A 19,461-nucleotide genomic window follows, 5' to 3' on the forward strand; every position below is an offset into this window, starting at 1 on the left:
GAGTTTGGTTATTCAGAGAGTTGGGCCGAACTGCTTTGGTAAGGAGTTATTAAAGTATATATTTATGGAATTGGATTTCATAAATATATAATGAATAACTTAAAGGGTTAAATCGGGTACTCAAGAATAAGATGTAGTAATTTACAAAGTGGCAGTCTACATTCATGACTTTGTATTACTACGAATATTTTATGAAGGGGTTGTATGTACAATAAAGTCTTGGTATATAATTTATAGATAAGGCCTAGAGTGCAACTATATTTATATAGTGGTATTAAATATAGTTAATGGTAATTTTGAACTTGTCAAGAGTTGACAAAAAAGCCCAAGGCTCATTGGAGCTAGTGTCTTATTGGTTCATTTTGGTCCCACTCCAAGCCACACACAAGAGCCCAATTGGAATGACTCAAAAGGCTAGCCCAATTAGATAATCAATTATATATAAGGAGAGAAACATACAGAAAAATATAATAGGTTTTCATGAGACCTTTTCATAAAATAGTGGTGTGAGACATCATTTTGAAATGGTGAGTATGTGAGTATTGGACACTCTCCTATTCTCTCCTTGGAAACTGATTGAGAGACCACACATCTTGGGCATTAAGTGAAATTGGAGTGAAGATTAAAAGTCTTCCCAAGTACTTCTGATCTTCAGTTTTGAATTTCACAGCACCAAGGTACGCTTTCTTGTTCTCTAATTCTGAAACTTACATAGTACATGTTATCAATTGCGAATGAAGTACATTCGTTAATTTTTTCCGCTGCGCATGTTCGCATGAGATACAAATACGTATTTTCCATGCATTTTTCCCACAAAAGTTTGATCAAAAACTTTAATTAGATTTTAATTACATCACAATATTATGTTAAGTATTATCTTAAAGAGAGGTATTATGTCCATAACATTTTCACAACAAACCATAGGTAATAAGTTGTTATTAGTTTTAATTACACCTATCGCTGGAATCACTTATTTGCTCCCCAATAACAATTTGTTACAAGTTACCATTTATGATTTGTTGTGAAAGTATTTTGAAAATGTTGTGGACATATCATTTTTATATTTTAAATGTCTTATTATTAATGCCAAGTATTTTTAGATTTTAAATATACTCAAATTTCATTTCAAATATCATTCCAATATACTTCAATTATGAGTCTGTTTGGATAGAACTTATTTTGCTGAAACTGAAAATACTGTAGCAAAATAATTTTTAAATGTGTGAATAGTGTTGTGGGACCCATTTTTAATGAAAAAGTTGCTGAAAAGTGAAATTTGTGGAACCCATGAACAGTGCATTTGTGCACTGTTCATGACTGAAAAGTCAATACATGCGGCTGGGTTTAAAAAAAAAAAAAAAAAAAAAACAGAAGCAAAAACGCAAACGTGGATGCAGGAACGAGGATCCAAACGCCCTCTATATGTCAATTATATTTACATGCAAATTCATATATCTGAATTTATAAAATATAAAAGATTAAATTCGAATTTCTTATACATTAACCACATCAGCAATTTATAAAAACATTTGTAGTTCTAGTATTTTCCTCTTTTCAAAGGCTATAAAAAAATTATATATCTAAAATCTAAAACAAAATATACAAGCTCATAAAAATTAGTTCATAAACAAAAATTACCAATAGCAAAAATATGAATAAAAAAATTAAGCCCAAAAAACTAATTTTACGCAAAACAAACAACCCCACCTTTAAAAAAAATTAAAAAAACTAAACAGCACTTAGCAGTAGAGCAGGAGGTCAAAGCCATTGTAGGCAACCAACAACAAAACTGCCTCCCTAATTCCAAGTCTTGTCCCAGCTTGTGATGAATGGGTGTTTTACTCGCGGGTACCCACATTCATGTTAACATATATAGTGTTGTGGGCTTTAGGCCCAACTAGTTTACTTGTTTAGCACTCTTACTTGTATAGCACTCTTACTTGTACTACACTCATATTTACTTGTACTGCACTCATATGCCTCCTATATAAAGGCACTCATGCATATTCTTTTAGTGAGAAATACAATACTATTGAATTCAGTATTTCTAACATAGTATCAGAGCCATTGCTTTAACCTTTTCTTCGCAGTCTTGTCTTTATTGGTGAAACTCCATTCTTAATATTGCTTCAGCTGTCACAACAACTGCCACAGCCTTTCGCCGTTGAACCTTCGAGTCTTCCAGACATCGTCCTCAGGTTCCGGACCTATAGCAGCCGCCGTTGAGAAGTTCGAACACTGCAAAGATCACTGCCTTTTCCGGCACCGCCGTGAATATTACTCCGAAAAATTTTCCGAAGGTACCAAGAAGATCGTCTTGCTTAGATCTACCTGTTCGTGAAAACCTCACAGTCATCGGAGTCTCCACGCGCCCTCACGCGCAGCCTAAAGTTTCTGCACTGCAGGTCACGCGCCCACGCGCCTCCACGCGCCGAACCGAGACGCCACGCGCCTCCACGCGTCGAAACTCCTTCTCACGCGCCGCCACGCGCCAGATTGATCCTGCTGACGTCAGCCCTAGCCACGTCAGCCTGCCACGTCATTGCTGACGTCACCTTCCAGCGCGCTGCTGACGTCACTTTTGACCGTTGACTTTTTCCTGGAGTTGACTTTTTGCGGCCCAGGTTCTCCTTACTCAGTTTTTCGCGTAGATTTCATTTTTGCATATTTTGCTTCTAAATGAAGAATAAGGACAGGTCTTCTTCCTTTTGCAACAATCGTCGCAGACAATCTAGCAAACGCTTTTGCAATTTTTGCAAACGTTTTGGCCATAATATTGAGACTTGCTTTCAGCGCAATAAATTAGCTGTTTCAGTTTCTTCTGCCACTATTGATAACATTGAGAGTGTCCAACCAATGGCTCCCGTCTTTGCACAGTCTAAGTCTTCAGGTCGCACTTTCACCATGACCACAGATGACCTTAAAAACATCATCGCCAATGTCATTCGTATGGTTGGTAATGCATCTTATTCCTCTTCTCTCTCAGCTTTGTCCGGTATGTCTCCTTCCTCTTGGCTTATGGATTCTGCTTGTTGCAATCACATGACACCTCACTCGTCCTTATTTTTTGAACTTAAACCTGCACCACACCCTCTTACTATTCGCACAGCAAATGGTTCCATAATATCTGGTCATAATATAGGTTCCGTTTCAACCTCCAACTTCTCCGTTTCTAGGGTCTTTAATGTTCCTAACCTTTCTTACAATTTGTTTTCTGTGGGACAATTAGCTGAGTTGGGTTATCGAATCATATTTGATTATTCTGGGTGTATTGTGCAGGATCCAAGGACGGGACAGGAGCTAGGGACCGGTCCCAGAGTTGGGCGTATGTTTCCTGTGGACAACCTTCGTCTTCCACTTGTTGCTCCTGTTTCTATTGTCGCAGCTGCTGCAGTTTCCTCTATTCCTTCTCTTGCTCTTTGGCATGCTCGACTTGGTCACGCATCTTCTTCCCGTGTACAACAATTGGCTTCTAGAGGTTTGCTAGGTTCGGTGTCTACGAAAATTTTGATTGTGTTTCATGTCAATTAGGAAAACAACCGGCTTTGCCTTTCAATTCTAGTGAATCAATGTCCTTTAACCTAATTCATTCTAATATCTGGGGGCCTTCCTCTATCTCTAGTATTGGTGAATTTCGATATTTTGTTGTCTTTGTTGATGATTATTCCTGCTATAGCTGGATTTTTCATATGAAATATCGTTCTGAATTATTGCAAGTATATTCTAATTTTACAAAAATAGTTGAAACTTAATTTTCCAAACGTATTAAAATTTTTCGATCTGATAATTCTCTTGAGTGCACTCAATATGCTTTCCAAGATGTTTTGCATTCCTATGGCACTGTTCATCAACTAACTTGTCTAGATACCTCTCAGCAAAATGGTAGAGTCGAATGAAAACTTCGTCATATTCTTGACATTATTCGTGCTCTCCTTCTCTCTGCCAAAACCCCTACTCCTTTTTGGGGCGAAGTTTTCTTCATGCTGTTCATGCTATTAATTGCATTCCAAGTCCTGTTATCCAAAACCAAACTCCATATGAGCGCCTTTTTCGGTCACCTCCAGACTATTACCACCTTCGCTCCTTTGGTTCTGCTTGTTTCATTCTTTTTTAGCCACATGAGCATAACAAACTTGAGCTTCGGTCTAGACTTTGTTGTTCTCTTGGCTATGGCGAAACTCTAAAGGGGTATTGGTGTTATGATCCTGTCTCTCATCTTCTTCACATATCCCACAATGTTGTCTTTTGGGAACATCGCCTCTTTGTCGAGCTCTCTCACTTCCGTGCTTCTTTATTTTCCTCTTCTGTCTTAGATCTATTTCCAGATGAGACACAAATTCCTTCTGTAGCTGCTCCTGACCCTCCTATAGCTAATCCTGATCCTTCTGTAGCTGCTCCTGATTCTCCTATTAACTTCTATGTCCAACCACCAGAAATCCTTGGTCCCTTTCCTAGTTCCCCTTTTAATGAACAGGTGGAAGATGAACAGGTCGAAGACGAGCTACCCAACCTTGATCCTGGTTCCCCACTCTCGCTCCTTTCCTCGAAGATCATGTACAAGACATTCCACCTCGTCACTCAACTCGGGTAAGGTCCATTCACTGCACATTTACTTGACTATCATTGTTATTTGCCCTTGCTACATTGCACGAGCCTCACACCTATCGTGAGGCTTCCTTGACCCTTTATGACGATTCCAATGAAAGAGGAACTTGATGCATTATCTAAAAACCATACTTGGGACTTGGTCACTCTCCCCACAGGAAATGCTGTGGTTGGTTGTAAGTGGATCTACAAGATTAAGACTCGCTGCGATGGGTCCATTGAGCGCTACAAAGCTCGTCTTGTTGCAAATGATTTTACACAGGAGTATGAGATTGATTATGAAGAGACCTTTGCTCGGTTGCTCGTATCTCATACGTTCGTGCCCTCTTAGGCGTTGCTTCTTTGCCGGTAAAATGGGATCTTTTCCAGATAGATGTCAAAAATGCATTCCTTAATGGGGATTTGAGTGAAGAAGTTTATATGCAACCTCCTCCTGGTCTCTCTGTTGAATCAAACAAGGTTTGTCACCTTCGACGTGCACTTTATGGCCTTAAACAAGCTCCACGTGCTTGGTTTGCCAAGTTCAGCTCTACCATCGCTCGTTTGGGTTACATGGCCAGTCATTATGATTCTGCCTTATTTCTTCGTCGCACTGACAAATGCACTATTTTAATTCTCCTGTATGTGGATGATATGATCATAACTGGTGATGACCTCAGTGGCATTCAAGAACTCAAGGATTTTCTCAGTCAGCAGTTTGAGATGAAAGATCTTGGACATCTCAGTTACTTCTTGGGTCTTGAAATCACTCATTCCACAAATGAACTTTACATTATTCAAGCCAAGTATGCCTCTGAACTCTTGTCTTGAGCTGGACTTATTGATAGCAAGACTATTGACACTCCAGTCGAGCTTAATGTGCATCTGAATCTCCCTCAAGAGGGAAACCATTGTCTAATCCCTCTCTTTACAAACGATTAGTTGGCAACCTATTTTGTCTCATTATTACTCGTCCAGACATTTCCTATGTTGTTCACCAGGTGAGCCAGTATCTGTCTGCTCCACGATCGACTCACTATGCTGCTGTTCTACGCATTCTGCAGTACCTAAAGGGCACTCTCTTTCATGGTCTTTTCTACTCTACTCAGTCTCCTCTTGTTCTCTGTGCATTTTCTGATGCTGATTGGGCAGGAGATCCCACTGATCGCAGGTCCACCACTTGTTATTACTTTCTTCTTGGTTCTTCTCTGATTTCTTGGCGAAGTAAGAAACAAACTCATGTGGCCCGTTCTAGTACTGAAGCAGAATATCGTGCCCTTGCTGATACCACATCTGAGCTTCTTTGGCTACGATGGCTTCTCAAAGACTTAGGTGTGTCGACATCCTCTGCTACTCCTCTTTATTGTGACAACAAAAGTGCCATTCATATTGCTCACAATGATGTCTTCCATGAACGGACTAAACACATCGAGATCGATTGTCATTTTATCCGTTATCATCTTGTCCATGGTGCTCTCAAGCTAATCTCAGTCTCCTCTACAGATCAACTTGCAGATATCTTCACCAAGTCACATCCTAAGGGACGCCTTCGTACTTTGGTTGACAACCTCAAGTTGGTCTCACATCCACCTTGAGTTTGAGGGGGGCTGTTAACATATATAGTGTTGTGGGCTTTAGGCCCAACTAGTTTACTTGTATAGCACTCTTACTTGTATAGCACTCTTACTTGTACTACACTCATATTTACTTGTACTGTACTCATATTTACTCGTACTGCACTTATATGCCTCCTATATAAAGGCACTCATGTATATTCTTTCAGAGTGAAATACAATACTATTGAATTCAGTATTTCTAACACACATAAAACCACCTTTTTTTTTTGGTTAGGCAAAGGGTATCTTTACACTAGTCACACTGGCTTTTATTGTTGTGCTGTGATGGGACCGAGGGAATTTTTTTCCCCTGAATAATACGATTTTTTGTAAGAAGAAGATCTACAAAAGAATTGATGAATAAATTAAATCCCAAGTGCAATTGGATTTGAGGCCAAATATATATCAAAGCTAGTTTTATTTATGTCCGCTCGAGTACAAACATGATGCTTCACTTTTTCTTTTTTCCCACTACTCAAATGATTTAAAACGATGGAGGAAAAGAACCCATGCCAGAAAAGATGATGGAGGAAAAGAACCCATGCTGTATTAGATAAATGTCAACATGTGCTGTATTTCATTCACACTTTTTAACTAGACATGGTAAAGTAAAAGCAACCTTCCCACATGGGAAGGGCAAAAAGTAAATCATAATAATTTTTGTTTTTTGGTACAAGATAGAATTCTATTCTAACATAATCTAAGTGTATATGTGTGTGAAGTACCATCTTAAAGACTTGAACCCCGACTCTTACTCCCCACAATAAAGTGACTATCGCATCAAGGGTGTGCAGTGGTGTAAATCATAATAATTGAAATTGATATTATTAGAAACACTAATTACATATTTTACCATTACATATATTGTATAAATTAATGTGTCAATTTATAAACACAAAACAAAAAAAAAAGTAAAATTAAGAAATAAATTATCTTGTTGATTTGGCAAATGGCACCAATGACATTAATTTTTTTTAGATTTATTTGTTGATAATTAGGTAATTTACTATGGGTTAGGGATGATTTGAACATTAGATGTTTCCGTTTGAAACATCAAGATGTGTCAATCAATTTAGTTACGAGAATTTTGATAATCACACTAATTGCTATGTCATTTTATAATTTGTGGTTAAAGAAAAAGTAATGCTAGGGAGATAGCATTTCTTACAATGAATTGGAATCGTTTAGAGTTTTTAGTTTAACTACTATCACATAGTTTTTAAAATCTTATTCATTCATTTAGAAATGTATAGATTGAATTTTGTCAATGCATCATTATTTTAAATGGCTGTCAAAATCGTGACAATCAATGTTTTCTAAATGTTGGGGGTGGTAAAATCTAATTCACCCTTTTCAAAATGAATGGATAAAATTTTAGAAACTCTACGATAAAGTTATCTTAAAAATTCTAGAGAATCTTGATCATTTTCCAACATTTTTTTTACATTAATTGTTGTAATTAAGGCAACATCACTCTCATTAGTTGAATTTACCATTAATACTACTTTTATTATGCATTAATCACAATAGACCATTTTATAATTTTCAAAAGTTTTATAAAAAAAAAAAATTATGTTCTTAGATTTATTGAAGGGGGAAATGTTCAAATTGCTAACAATTTTACTATCAAACAGTTTACAAATTGACTTGATAATAAACACAATTTGTTTTGCATTTTAAAATTGACAGTGAACGCTTCTAACACATCATTTTATAAAGTTAATAGAGTTCGGTTACCATGTGTCTCACTGTATGGGTTAAGGTTGCATAGTTTACCATGGATTTCTATTTGAAATGATCTTTTTCGGACTAGTGGTGTTTGAGTAAATTACATCCCTAAGTAAGGTTCCTTTGCAAAGTTAGAACCTATATATAGACGTACCTTGCAATGCAGTGTATATCAACTTCCACAAAGTACTCTCTAGCTCTTTCCCTTACATATAACCATGAAGGTTTTATTGTTGTTCTTCTTCCTTGCCACCATTATAGCAACATGCCAAGGAGCATCCCACCCAGTCGTCGGCCACCACAAACCCGGCTTTAACTGCCTCAGTTGGCGTCTAACCGTCGAAACTAACAACATCCGTGACTGGGCCGTGGTTCCACAAGCTTGCGTAAGCTACGTTGGACACTACATGCTTGACTACCAATATCGTGAGGATGCTTAAGCTGTGGCTGATGCTGCTTACAACTATGCAAAGAGCACCCCACTCATCAAGGACTTCAGAAATACTTGGATCTTTGACCTTGGTGATACTGTATTGTCTAGCTTGCCTTATTATGCTCAACCTGACATTGCTTTTGGGTAAGTAATTAATTTTTTATAACAAATATATAGCCTGAGATAATCTAAAGAGTACTAATGCATGGTAACAATCACTATGAAATTTAATGCTCATTATATATGTACTACTTGAGTTTGATTCATGTTTAATATATAGCAAAATTGTAGTAAATATCTGCTTACTAATTGTGTTTGTTTCCACGTTTATAATAGCATTGTTGTAACTATTTGCATTCACCACTGTTTTCAATATTTATTTCAAGGGAACAAAATATAACTCGACAAAATTCGTAATATGGGAAATGAAAGGCATAGCACCAGTAGTGCCTAGGATTCTTGACCTATACAAGAAATTGCAAAGTCTTGGATATAAGATTGTCATTATTTTAGGAAGGTCTGAGAGCTTGAGAGCAGTTACAATAAAGAACCTGAAGAATCTAGGTTTCACCAATTGGGAGAAGCTCATACTAAAGTAAGTTTGAAGCATTTTAGATTTATAAGAAACTGCACTATACAGTTCCTAAATGTGCTCACAATACCTTAAGTCTTACACCAATGTCTTATAGTATATATTATGCAGTTTTGTTTTGGTAGAAAATTATGAAGTATTTATTGCTTTAGTTTTTGAGACACTTTGGAATGAATACAAATCTCATGTCTTATACTAACTAAACTAAGTATTATTACACTCTTTCAATATCAGTTTGTCAAACATCTTCCCCCACTTTTAAATTCTCTTTATAGTACTATAAAGAAGATCAAGAAATATGTTGAACATAAGTCCTTGACAAAATGTCATTTTGATTATAATTAAATGTATGAAAATATGTTGGCTTCTTTTTATCTAGACGTAATCATTGTAGCATTTTAATTATTCGTTAGATTTAGTGGGCTATAGCTGCTCCAGTCCTACCACAACATCAATGTACAAGAAACCGATGTTTCACTAGTAGTTTATATATGCTTCCTTTGTGGGAGCACTACAAAAAAAAGTTTCTATAGCTGCATTTTTAAAACATGGCTATAGGTCGATTTGGTCTATAGCCGTGTTTTTTTAGGCTGCGTTTTTACCTATGGCCTAAAATACGTAACTATAGCCTAGAGGGGTCTATGGCTACGTTTTTATAGCCGTGGCTATAGGCCGGGACCAATGGCCACATTTTTATAGCCGTGGCTATAGGACATACTCTAGCCATGGTTTGAAAACCGCGGCTAAAGGGGCAATCTATAGCCGCGTTTAAAACGTGGCTATAGGTCAAATGTTGATTGCCTGGAATAAAGATTAGTTGCATTTAAAACGCGGCCATAGTTGTGAGCTTAAGCCGCATTTTTAATAACGCGGCTTCAGCCCATTACTATGGCCCCATTTTAAAAACGCAGCTATAGCCTTGTTTTTTTTGGCTCTCTCTTTGGCCATGAATCTTCAACCCCATTCTTTTCCAGCATGAAAGACACATAAGTCACATAATTTATAAAATGAAATTGATTTAAGCAAAGTCACATAGGATTGTGAACTATATCATTGTCTCCATTGACTTAAAATTATCTAACATATATTCTAAGTCTATAACTGAATAAATTTTGTGTAATCCAACCTAGCCAAAGAAAAAGGACAAACACAGATTAAATACCAATTTAGAATGCATATATGGATAATACACTGATACACAGCCCTCACACCAATTCTTTACTGTAAAGACTCAAACTAAGATTGTACAAGGTTCAAAATCTAGGCAAATATGGGTCAAAATTACAATTTGATAAGCACCCAGATAACTTTTAATGGAGAAGAGACGAGTAGGACTAATAAGTACAAGAATGTGACAGAGACATGAAAGGGTGACCAACAAAGTAAGAGCACCTGACCAATTAAGATGTCCAAGAAACCCATTAACCAAAGTAGGAAAAGCAAGTGAAAGGGAGGAATAATAGATAATAGGAAACCAATGAAATTGGAGGACTTGGAAAGAATGTTTCTACAAGGAGTTATTCTTTCTGATCATCCAATTCCAAAGAATTTCCATAACCCACTCTCCCTTTCACTCTTGCTCCATTATTCTGACCCTCTCCTCTTATCCACAAAAGAAGCAACTATAGTACTTATCCACAAACTACATGAAAGAAAGATGATCAACAAAAAGCACCCCCCCCCCCCCCAACACACACGCCCAAAAAATAAAGGACCTAAACCTTGCAGATCTTGAACTAGGCAAGCCAAGACTAATAAAATTTTACCGTCAATTATGAAAAGAAATACACCTAAGATATTCAAGGCTGAGGAAGTGCACTCTTTACATTTCTACATATCAACCACAATATGGAATAAAAAAATTAACAACTTATTTTTTATAAGTAAAAATTCAATAACTCTTGCATTACATGACCCTAATGCTAGAAAGACAAAAGTTGTTAACTTTCATGATTGTTAAAAGGACACAACACACGCACGCAGACAAAGAGCTGCAAAGGAATTGTTTACTGACCTATTTCAAAATTGTAGTCGCTTTTGTCATATCCATGAGGGTCAAATACATCTTTACTAAAGCAAGACCCTATTTGATCAATATCTTGATACATCATTGCATGCACCAGGAAGTCAGGGTTCCCGTAATTCTTCCTATATGGCGTACCTCTGCATTGAAGCTTTTTCCACCTTTCTTGTAATCAAGAAACTTATTAATTTTCCTTTGCAATTACATGAGAGAAAAGAAAAGGATAATAAGAGTAAATAAAATGTCTTATATCTGATAGCAATAGCAGCATACTTGTAATTTTAGTACTTTATTAATCCAAAATTAGCATAGAACAGAATTTTTAATTAAGTATAAAGCACAAATGCCTAAGGGGCCTAGATGGATGAGAAACTAATTGAGATGGGTTCAATTATAGCTTAACTTATTGAAGATTAGTTCAGACTTAAAAGTGAGTACTGAGGCTGTAAACCCTTTAGATGATGATATTACAGAAACTGACACTATAAGCACAGATCAAAAGGGATGCAGAGGTCTTGATTTTTGCTTAAATATATTAAGGTTCTCTCAAGCCAATCCTCAATCAACATTCTAATGTAAAAAAATCTCACAATCAAAGCAATAAGCCAATACCCATTGGTGAATTTCATTTGAAGGTGTCAAATTCAAAAGTTCACCTATTTTCTAGGCAACACATGGCCCTATTTCAGCTCTAGTGACCATATATGACCTTTTTTTTTTTTGTAGTGAACTTATATAAATAAGTGAAGAGATGAGAGCTATTTGGATTGCTGGACTGTGGGCAGTTAACCTATTCATTAGATCATCCTATCAATTACTTTATCTTTAAAATAAAAAATAAAAAAGGAGAAGTTTCATTGTGAGGCTAAATTTTATTCAAGTTTGAGATAATAAAAAGTCTTTCCAGCCTCAAACCCTCTAAATAATTTACATACTGAACTGGCCAACCCTATTAAATTTTAGAAATCTATCACAAACCATTCCATTTATATTTGAAAAATCTAAATCCATACCAAACCTCTCATTTATCTTACTATAAGTTGGGTCAAATTTGTCAAATGGGTCAAATTGGGGGTAGTGGTATAAAATCCTAGGGTTTTTATTATATATATATATATATATATATTTCTTGAGAGTAAAAGAGAGGAACACTTACTTTGTTGCATAATATTTAGAATCAAAATAATTTAAATGCATCAACGCATTTGAGTACCTAAGGTGATCTAAACCCTTCCCAAACCTTAACATGTAAAAAGTTGAATCAAAATCCACCATAAACCCATTAAAAAAATTCAAACCTTTACTATTCCTTCTCATCATTCTAAAAAACTCAAAACTTAATCCAATATTATCACCGCTAAAAATGTAGGAGCCCAAAATGCAATTAGCACTAAGGCACAATAAATCATCATTCACATCAATAATGCTAAAAATGCTAAAAAGCCAATTTAACAACCAACACACAAAAATACCTACTACATCAAAACCTAAAAAATAGCTCAAACCTAAAAAATATTAATAAAATTTTACCTTTTTTTGTGTGTTGAGAATCGAATAATATGAACAATCTAAATGAGAGATCCAGTCCCAAGGGAAAAACTTTCCTCTTTTCTAATTTTCCTTGGACACCCTCGATGGAGACAGATTCGAAATTTGGGAGATTTAGAGCAGAAGGGAAATATGACCCACTAAAATGCTTGGGATAGCATCAAGTAGGTCAAGGCTTGGTTGACACCATGGTCATGATTATGTAGCCTCATGGGGGAATTTAGTCATAGCTCTAACTTAATTTGACTAGTCTAATATAAGTCATAATTCCAGTTAAAGAATATAATAGATACGTTGTAGCCTACACTATTCTATATAATCTTCTATTATTTGGAGACTTATCCAAACTCAACTACTTTTTTTTGGCCTAACATTGACAGCTTAACTTTATAAAATGTAAAACTTTATATCATAATCTTCTAATTTATCAGTTTCAGCTCCTCTTTTTAGCCACAATTAGTATCTTTAATATAAATAAGGTGTCATCGACTTGACCTTCGACATCATTAATCTAATTTTCTTATTAATTTGATAGTGATTTGACTTTGATTTAAGCAAATAATTTGTTTTAATTATATTTGTAGGGACCCACAATAATGCATGCTCCTAACCTGGCCACTAACTTCATAGAATATATGATTACATGTGATATAGATGCTAAAATAAATAAATTCTCCCAAAAAGAGAACCCATAAGAACTTGGTATCACTCAGTGGCCACTACTTATTACTAGAATTCTACTTATCAAAAAAAAAAACTTATTACTAGAATTCTGTCTAAGCCATCTTCAAATCTGTAGAATTCCATATCTACACTTCTAAAGAGCAACAATGATTATTAGTAGAAGTATTATTTGCAACTCAACTAGAAGATCAACCAGATAGAAGAAATTTATCTTCCTCAAACAACATGATAGATTGTTGACTAATGACTATGGATTAATAAAATTAAACATAATACACCACCCACTATATAAGGAAGTACTTACATCTGTGCCGCTCTTTTGGAAAGGGAAACTGCATCCATGACATAGTAGGAAAAACTACACAATGAAAAAAACCAAAAGAAGTTTTGATTAGTGGCATCCCAAACTTAGAACTCAAAACCAAAATCAAAATGTCATAACCTTCCAATTAATACCAGAATTTTTTGGTGTAAGCACCCCATCCCCAATTACCATACAAGTCCCAATCAAAGCTAGAACAAGCAGTAACCTTTGCAACACTCTGTACTTCTCCAATGTCAACTTCAATCTCCACCCAATATTCCTCTTATTGGACTCAATTACAAACAACCTTTATTTTTTTTCAAGTAGTTCAATTACATACAACTAATGGACAATTAGACAATGTACAAAAAAATCTATGCAACAAATCAGTTAAATAGGCAGCAAAATTAAACTTGCCTTTAATTTTTTTTCGTATGCTTTCTTGCACTATTGTAAACTCAAGGTGGTCCTTGGGACTGCAAAATCAATACAAGAATAAGCTACTTAATACAAGTTGGATGTTAGCTAGTCACACGCAATTGAAATTACATCCATCATTGACAATGATATAAACATCCCTTCAAATGAACAACCAATAAGTTTAAAGTAATTAAATATTCACCTAGAAAGCAAGTCCAGCTCTACTTGAAGATCTAGAGTTGTTGATCTACCTCTACCACGGGTTCCAGCCAAAGCCTCACTATTGATGCTAAGACATTTTCTGTGAAATAGTTGCTCTGGCTATTCACAAATTTGATATAAGTTAAACTAAAATAAAAGAGGGAGAGGGGGGAGGGAACTTAATACTGAGTATAGTTTAATGAACTTTTGATGTAGGACTGGCAAAGACAAAATTAGTTTAATTTCATTGGTTCATTGGATTTTTTCATGGTAATATATTTGTGCATTATTATACTCCAACGGAGACAAGTTTATAATGAGTAACATTTCTATTGGAATTATTTCAATGCCTTCGTGCTGATTCCTAGATTTCTGCCCCCACTTGGTGCTAACTCCAAACAACCCTAGGTGCTGATTTCTAGATTTTATTTTTATTTTTCAGTTCTAATTGATTCACTGCATCAATGTTTTTGCATTAGATCACTCACTGTTCTGCATCAGTTCTGGTATCAAATCCGCTTCAACTCCAATAGAAATGGTATATCAGCAAGAGCCTCTTCAACAAGATTGTCACCTTCTTTAGGCTTTTTCTTTTCTTTTGAAGTATCAATATCAAGAACCCTTGGACTGATCTTCCTTGACAGGATTTGGGCACGAACATAATCCTAGCGGTCTAAGCACAAACGTACCTACAACTTGTTTTTTGAAACAAGTTACATGCAGTTTGCATCAGTTTTATAACACTTACCCCTCAAAAAAACCTTTCAGTAATGAACAAGTGCTGAGAATAATAAAAACAACACAAAAAGAGGCACATACTCCAACCATTGACTGGTTTATTGAATAAGAATTAAACATTTAAGAAAGCTATCACCAAATGGGACAACCCAAACTTACAGCAACTAAATTAAAAATCTGGACATTTCAAAAAGGAACCCTCTTTGTCCACACGTGATAGCACAACTCATATTTGGTAACTCTAGACAAACAAGTAACAGCCATACAATTAATTGGCCATAAAAGACATCTCTGATTTCTCTCTTAATTAGATAAAGTTCAACAATAGATAAGATCAAAAAGCCAGCTTCCTGCAAGTTTCCATAGATGACTAGATGTGGAACAATGGAATAGATAGTGCAAAGAATTCAAATATATGCCAAAAGCCACAACATAATCTTAAACTAGGAGAAAACAACTTAAAGTACAATGTACTATTACAAACACACAAAGCACAAATATTAAATATGGAAATACAAGACAAAAACAGTTAAGTAGTTCATGCAGCTGGGATCTAATTAATCTGCAATACCTATTCACTAAATAATTACAAAAAGAGAAAGGCTGGCATGACCTCCTAAAGGATGAAAAAAAAAAGGTTAAATTGGAAAAAGAACAAGAAAACTACCCAATAAAATAAAATGTATCTGAACTGTAAAATATTAAATTTGGACCAATAGGGCGGCTTTCCCAGTTCTCCAAGATTAAGGTTTTGCAGGGTTAACTTCAACATGACCCGTTCAAACTCCTAGAAATGCAGTTGATGACTTTTAAGGGAAAGTAATTCGCCAAGGTAGAAGAGACAAAATATTGGGACACCAAAAGGCAGTTAGAGGATTAGTGAACTAGTAGTATCAACTTAGTTTGCAGTACTGTTGTATAATTTAGACCTCATTAGAAGACTCATTAGCGCTTTGTCCTCATCAAGAGACTCTTTATCACTGCAGAACTCCTCCAAATTCCGATAATTTTAATTCACACACATTGAAAGTAAAATATATCATATATTACTGGTAAAACTAAAACAAGCACATATGATTCAGTACCTGCTTTAAGGTAACATCAAACGAATCAACCAATAAACAATAGTTGGATTAGCCAAAACACAAGTGCCCACAAGATAGGTTTTGAAACAAGATATACTTACACGGGACACCTTTTCTTCAGAGATGAGCCGCAACCCTTTCTGGTTCAAGAAAAAATTTCCATCATGAAATGTGCCACTTGCAGTCCTGAAAATTTACATTATTCAATCAAGAAATTGTTTTCCTTAAACTTGCTATTCAGTGTCTCCTGGAAAAAAATAAAATAAAATAAATCCTATTGTTTTTTCAATTCTTTTAAATCCCAACTTGAAATTAAAAAAAAAAAATCCAATAAGAACAATTATAGTGAAAAGGGTTAATAAGTTTCTTTGCTCCCAAATATGAAATTAAAAATTTACACTTTACCCCACAATCAGTGAGCTGATGATCAAATTAATAAGCTAAAGACACAAACTTCCAAATTCTTAGCTATCTTCTTTTAATACATTTTATCGGTAAGCAAATAGAGCAGAAGCATAGAGAATCAAAGAAGCAAAGAAAGAAAGTGAAAAGAATGATAAGCAATTACAAAGATCGATAGTTTAGAAGTAAGATAGATGGATTAGAAAAAAGAAAAAGATGGAATTGAAAAAAGAGGAATAGGGAATCGTACAAGAAGGAAGTGATTGGCACAAATATTAGATATGGATAGTACAATCAATACCCAACCACTACTCCTTAAACATATCCCAATTGACAAACTTAACTAACCCATTTGCATAAGTAATTGAAGAATCAGTGATCAATCACCAAAGTACAGAAAAGTTAAAAAAAAAAAAATGAAACATACCTGGGTACCCGAGATTCAGAAGAGGAAGCACCAGAAGCAAGCTTGTCTGCACCTTCAGTGGTGCTGGAACAGAATACCCTCGTGGAGAATCCCTCAGGGGAGCGAGACTCAGATTGGAAATCCCTTTTGGAGGTTGAATCCTCCTTCTGAAGCTGGGAACTGAAGGAGTAAAGAACCCAGATGCATTGGCCATTAATGGAAAAAAATAAAAATTAATAAATAAAAATTAAACATCAATAAGAACAAAAAATAAAAGAGATTTACAGAGAGAGACGTGGAAACCCTAAACCTAAAATCCAAACCCTAAACCCAAAATTGATAAGAACAAAAAATAAAAATTAATTAATAAAAATTAAACATAGATAAGAACAAAAAATAAAAGAGATTTACAGAGAGAGACATGGAAACCCTAAACCCAAAATCAAAACCCTAAACCAAAAATCGAAACCCTAAAACCAAAATCAAAACAATCAATTTAAAAAACTTACTGTTAGTCAGTGTCTTGAGTGAGATTGAAAGTTGGGGAGAGAGAGGGATAGACCCAAGGAAACGCCGGTGATGGAGGACTGGGCTTTGTCGGCGCCGGTGTGTAGGATTGGTGGTGGAGATTGTTGAGAGTCGCTTAGGTACGTTTGAAGGGCTTTAGACAGGGAGTTCTTCTTTTTTTGGCAAAAATTACTTTGTGCCGTAGGGTTTTTTTTTTTTTTTTTTTTTTTTTTTTTTTTTTTTTTTTTTTTTTCTCTTCATATTTATAGCTGGTGCTGTAGCTCCGTTTACATAAACGTAGCTTCAGGGGTGCTTGAAGCTGCGTTTATATAAACGCAACTTCAGGGGTGACTATGGCCGCCGTTTTTAATAAACGCGGCTTTAGGACAGACTTATAGCCTTGTTTTTTGAACGCGGCTTCAGGACATATTTAAATGAATAAATAAAAAACATTTTAGATGGGTCTAAAGCCGCATTTTAAAAACGCGGCTTAAGCCCAACCCAGAAAAATGCAGCTAGAACACCAATAAACGCAGCCATAGACTTGATCTTGGGCTGTGTTTGACGCACGCAACTGAGGGTCGGCGCTGTAGCTGCATTTCACTGAAACGCGGCTCAAGCAAGGTCTTAGGCCGCATTTTTGCAAATGCGGCTGAAAAAAACGCGGTCTAAGACCCGCGTGTTTTGTAGTGGAGTCAAACCAAGACCTAGCGTCCACAAAACTACTTGAGAATTGAGAGTAAGCCTATGACCAAATGAACCACTACCACCCTTGGTGGTTGTATCTCTATCCTTTTTAAACTCTCTTTCTTCTTGTATCTGTTTCTTGATAGTTGGTAAAGGATCTTGTAAGCATATGAAAAAAAAGAAGAAGAAAAGAACTATCTTTACAGTTTTTGGCCACTTACAATTATTTTTGGTTGACAGGCAAACCTCTGATAAGGGTACCACATCGCTAGTTTTCAAAGAAAAGAAAAGAAACGAGCTTATAGCTCAGGCTTACAGAATCATTGGGAATGTGGGAGATCAATGGAATGATCTATTGGGAGAACATGCTGGCTATCGGACATTTAAGGTGCCTAACCCAATGTACTATGATTAGTTGAAAAATTCAACTTTTGAAGGTCTGAGAGCTGATGGGATATGCTTGAAAATAATGTGGTAGAGAAGCTTCAGCGTTGTGTACTACCCACCTGTGTCCTACCAAGTTCGGTTTTATGAGTTGTGTTGTGTTATTGTGAGTCAGTTTTTTTTTTCTTGCTGTTGTTGTTGTTGCTGTGTGTCCATATTGAGTCTGAAATAAATTGTTTATGGTTAAGAGTTTATGCTGTGAGGAGTTAGTCCTAAGTCCTCTAACTCCCAAGTAATATGTAGTTTTAATTTTATATTTAATAATTGAAATTATCTACCTGTCGTTGTGTATCCTTATTTTATTTTAAATTAAGTTTATTTTTTTTTTGCTCGTTTTATTCCAATAAGTTAAACGACATAAATTTTTATAATTTTTTTTTTCTAAAATTATTGAGAAAAATATATTACTTAAAAGTAAGGTTGATCATAGGTTTATGTCCAATATTTGCATTGGACAAAGATTACCTCCATACCAGTTGGAGGAATTTATTTCAAATCTCATTCAACCCATTATGACAATTTATAAAATTATTTACATGTATTATTAAAATAAATCACATAACTCATTAAAACATCCATGTGACTAAAAGTACAGGTATATCATCTTTTAATTCATTAAAACATTTATAAATGTTTTCTCCAAAATATACCTTATTAAATCATAGTATTATCTAGCATCGGTAGAGAACCTAATGAAACTGAACCAGAGAAACTATTATCTTTAGCCCAAATGGTGCTTTGATATTATAATCAATTTGCTTTGTGGCTAACATAAAAAGGGTTTAAAAGTTTTAAGTGTCAGGATGTTAAGCATTTTATAACTCAATAGTATTACTTGGTTTTATTTGTAAGAAGAATGGAGGTTTGAATTTCCTTTTCATTTTCATTTATTTTAACAATGAAATTATTGATAAATAAATAAATAATCATCGTAAGGAAGAATATCTTTCTCAATCTCATCAAAGGAGGTGACTCAAAATCAAACACCTAGGCCGATGGATTATTCATAGAAGAGTCAGGTATTTGAACATATAAAACGTTAACCAAGTTCATAAATCA

The 19,461-nt window shown here is 35.3% G+C and overlaps 1 long non-coding RNA gene and 1 pseudogene across 4 annotated transcripts; one reads left to right on the forward strand and one right to left on the reverse strand.

Annotated features, from left to right (window-relative positions):
- Positions 1-6,411: 6,411 nt before the first annotated feature.
- On the reverse strand, positions 6,412-17,487 carry LOC142634325 (uncharacterized). 4 transcript variants are annotated; one of them, XR_012844116.1, is made up of 10 exons: positions 17,274-17,487; positions 16,786-16,944; positions 16,058-16,142; positions 14,622-14,828; positions 14,135-14,253; positions 13,930-13,988; positions 13,513-13,566; positions 10,968-11,137; positions 8,083-8,489; positions 6,412-6,542 (listed from the first exon to the last, which is right to left on the reverse strand). It is a non-coding gene; the product is annotated as an uncharacterized LOC142634325 (long non-coding RNA). The 4 variants fall into 4 exon arrangements; XR_012844115.1 differs by having other exon boundaries at positions 10,968-11,169; XR_012844117.1 differs by having other exon boundaries at positions 8,083-8,498; positions 10,968-11,169.
- LOC142634324 (acid phosphatase 1-like) lies at positions 8,147-18,679 on the forward strand (annotated as a pseudogene).
- The last annotated feature ends 782 nt before the right edge of the window (positions 18,680-19,461 follow it).

The sequence above is a fragment of the Castanea sativa genome, chromosome 5, assembly GCF_040712315.1.
Source record: "Castanea sativa cultivar Marrone di Chiusa Pesio chromosome 5, ASM4071231v1".
In the NCBI taxonomy this organism is placed as follows: domain Eukaryota; kingdom Viridiplantae; phylum Streptophyta; class Magnoliopsida; order Fagales; family Fagaceae; genus Castanea; species Castanea sativa.